Source organism: Salvelinus sp. IW2-2015, unplaced genomic scaffold, assembly GCF_002910315.2.
Source record: "Salvelinus sp. IW2-2015 unplaced genomic scaffold, ASM291031v2 Un_scaffold1798, whole genome shotgun sequence".
NCBI lineage: Eukaryota > Metazoa > Chordata > Actinopteri > Salmoniformes > Salmonidae > Salvelinus > Salvelinus sp. IW2-2015.
The window spans coordinates 4,097-7,634 of NW_019943171.1; the positions used below are offsets into that span (position 1 = coordinate 4,097).

A 3,538-nucleotide genomic window follows, 5' to 3' on the forward strand; every position below is an offset into this window, starting at 1 on the left:
GACTTAACCATGTTAACGCCTAACCTCTGTGCTCTAGTCATCTACGACGGCGCAACACAAGTGGTCGTCATGTCCTTGTCCGATATACCATGTGTTCTTTGTAGCCCTGATGAACAATGCTCGTTACTTTCCAATTTTCTTTTGTAGAGTCTAGGTTATCACTGCTCATTAGTAGCGTGTGTCAGATGGGTGGCTTGATGTTGTGAGTCTCTGACCTTGTATGATTCCAGGTAGTTTTTGAAGATGGTAAAAAGCGTTAGTGTTTACCCTCTGAGTGCCTAAGTACGTACCCTCGCCCCGACCTCGGGCGCGAACCAGGGACCCTCTGCACACATCAACAACGGTCGCCCACGAAGCATCGTTACCCATCGCTCCACAAAGGCCACGGCCCTTGCAGAGCAAGGTGCAACACTACTTCTAGGTTTCAGAGCAAGTGACGTAACTGATTGAAACGCTAGTAGCACGTACCCGCTAACTAGCTAGCCATTTCACATCCGTTACATTTATACTTGCGTACTATTGTTTGCACAGATGAACATGGTACCTTCAGGCGTTTGGAAATTGCTCCCAAGGATAAACCAGACTTGTGGAGGTCCACAATTTTTTTCTGAGGTCTGCCTGATTTCTTTTGATTTTCCCATGATGTCAAGCAGAGAGACACTGAGTTTGAAGGTAGGCCTTGAAATACATCCACAGGGACACCTCCAATTGACTCAAATTATGTCAATTAGCTTATCAGAAACTTATAAAGCCAAGACATAATTTTCTGGATTTTCCAAGCTGTTTAAAGGCACAGTCAACGTAGTGTGTTTAAACTTCTGACCCACTGGAATTGTAATAGAGTGATTTATAAGTGAAATAATCTCTCTGTAAACAATTGTTGGAAAAATGACTTGTGTCATGCACAAAGTAGATGTCCTAACCGACTTGCCAAAACTATAGTTTGTTGACAAAAAATTTGTGGAGAGGTAGAAAAACTATTTTTAATGACTCCAACCTAAGTGTATGTAAACTTCCAACTTCAACTGTACCTCTTTGGTCGCAGGATGTTGCTTGGGCGTGTGTAATAGTGGTGGTTTGGGCTGTTGCTCTGCTCACGGTCTGGGCTTATGTTCTGCTGTCATGTTGAGGTCCTTGCCGCAGGGGTGGGGGGCATGGGGTGGGCAGAAGGGGCATAGGTCTGAAATGGGGGTTACCTATAAAGGTTGTGGCCAGGTTTTGTTTGGGGTGGTCTTAGCTGGTTGGGGTGTGGCTGGTGATGCTGTGATCTGGGTGTAGGTCATCTTGGCATGAGTTCTCTAAGTGCAGCTTTCAGGAGGGGGTCTTGTAGGTCTGGGAGGGTGTCTCGCTGGTCTGGGCGGGGTGTCCGTTGCTCTGTTGCTCCTGTATGAGTTGCTGGGGGTACGGTTGAGGGTGACGTCCTTCAGGGTCCTGGAGAAAGTTGGGATTGCTGCTTTGTAGAGGTGGACCTGGTCATAAACGCTGTTCAAATCCAGGTTTGAATAGTGGCCAGGTAGACATTAGCTTTTGAGGCACAGTCTCGCGAAATGCTTGCAATCAACTGCTGTTTGGTGGCAGGGTGAAAGTATTTTTGGCATCTCTGCAGTGTGAGCTGGGGATCTCTCTCTCTCTTCTCTCTCTCTCTCATCTCTCTCTCTCTCTCTCTCTCTCTCTCTCTCTCTCTCTCTCTCTCTCTCTCCTGCTCTCTCTCTTCCATCTCTCTCTCTCTCTTCCATCTCTCTCTCTCTCTTTCCATCTCTCTCTCTCCTTTCATCTCTCTCTTCTCTCTCTTCTCTTCTTTCTCCTCCATCTCTCTCTCTCTCTTTCTCCTCATCTCTCTCTCTCTCTTTCTCCTCCATCTCTCTCTCTCTCTTTCTCCTCCATCTCTGCAGTGTGAGCTGGGCTTCTCTCTCTCTCAATCGTGATGTGATGCCTGATCAGTTCAGGACAGAAGATAATGTCAAGATATGGCTACACTCATCTCGACTCTTAGACAACATTATGGCTTTTACTCATAAAGCATCATAGCCTTGGCAAATGTACATCTGTTTAGAAAAGAATTGTATTTCCAGTCAAATTTTCTGTCTTGGAACAAGCATGGCTAAATGTACACTATAACAATATAACAATACATTTTTGTTATTTGTGTCTCTATCAGCAGGATCCATTTCCTGAAGCTGATGATGATGTCACATACAGCAATGTCATCCTCCAGCACAAGGCCCAACTAAAAGGACAGACCAAGGTAAAGCTGTTCTACTGATTATCCTCAGCTAGTATTATGTTTTCAGAAACAACAGTAGGTGATTGTTTCCTCAGTGTTAATATAGTCATGGTTATGTCACCATTATAGCTGTAGGCCTAATATATCACCTTTATGTTACATATCACAATTATAACTGTCTACACTTTTTAATTTCACTGAGAACTGTGTTTTTATAGTGTACTCTCCATCATGACAGAAGTGTCCCTGTTCACCTCTCTCCCTGTTCCTCCTCTGTAGTCAGCAGAACCAGATGATAATGTGGTCTACAGCTCACTAGCTCTACAGGTGACCACACAGGTCAGTGTTGGTGTCTCCTCTGTCTGTTGTACCAGATGATGCTGATCTCTCAACAAAGATACAGACAACACCACATTACTATGTGTAGTAAACATCACTCTTTAACCACACACATCTTTATCASTGTATTTGTTTTGCTGCATGTAAAATGTTATTATCACATTGTGACCAGCTAAACTCATTGTTATCAGTGTGTATCCATAACATTACAGTGTGGACTGTGCCTGGGTTTAGGGTGACGTTGCCCCTAGATGCTGATCTTAGGTCAGATTTCAATATTTCCCACTCAAGATTAAGGTTAGGATAGGAGGAGGGGAAACTGATCCTAGATCTGTATCTAGTGGAAACGTCACAATGGAGAATGTGACTGAATGTTTCACTTCCTCTCCAGCAGAGGGCAGCAGCACAATAGTRACTGACTGAGAAGACMTTGGTTGAGTCCTTTYACTGGAAGGACAGAACACTCCCCTCTCCTGTGTTACATCATCTATCTSCCTCCAATATGATTCTGTCATAMCTCTTAAYCCACCCCAGAAAGACCCCTCTATCCTTTAGTGTAATAAACTACTGAAGACAGTCTGTTGTGTTTATTTTCATTTTCACCACATACACTATCTGTTATATTAGTTATGTTCCATCCACCTTTTCCCCCATGTCGCTTGTTTTTTACATGTTCATCTTATATCTCTCATGTATATAGTCAAATGTCCAATGCCAGTAACCAATCATGATCAAGACGGTATAAATTAAATGTACAAGCTGTGTAACAAAATAAATATGATGATGATGATGAATACAAAATGTACAGTTCCTTGCAACAGTATTCACCCCCCTTGGTATTTTTCCTATTTTGTTGCATTACAACCTGTAATTTAAATTGATTTTTGGGGGATTTAATGTAATAGACATACACAAAATAGTCCAAATTGGTGAAGTGAAATTTGAAAAAATACTTGTTTCAAAAAGAAAAAAATA

The 3,538-nt window shown here is 42.7% G+C and overlaps 1 long non-coding RNA gene across 1 annotated transcript; it reads left to right on the top strand.

Moving 5' to 3' along the window:
• Positions 1-2,161: 2,161 nt before the first annotated feature.
• Positions 2,162-3,222, top strand: LOC112072007 (uncharacterized). Its single transcript, XR_002894223.2, has 3 exons — positions 2,162-2,245; positions 2,504-2,563; positions 2,955-3,222. It is a non-coding gene; the product is annotated as an uncharacterized lncRNA (long non-coding RNA).
• The last annotated feature ends 316 nt before the right edge of the window (positions 3,223-3,538 follow it).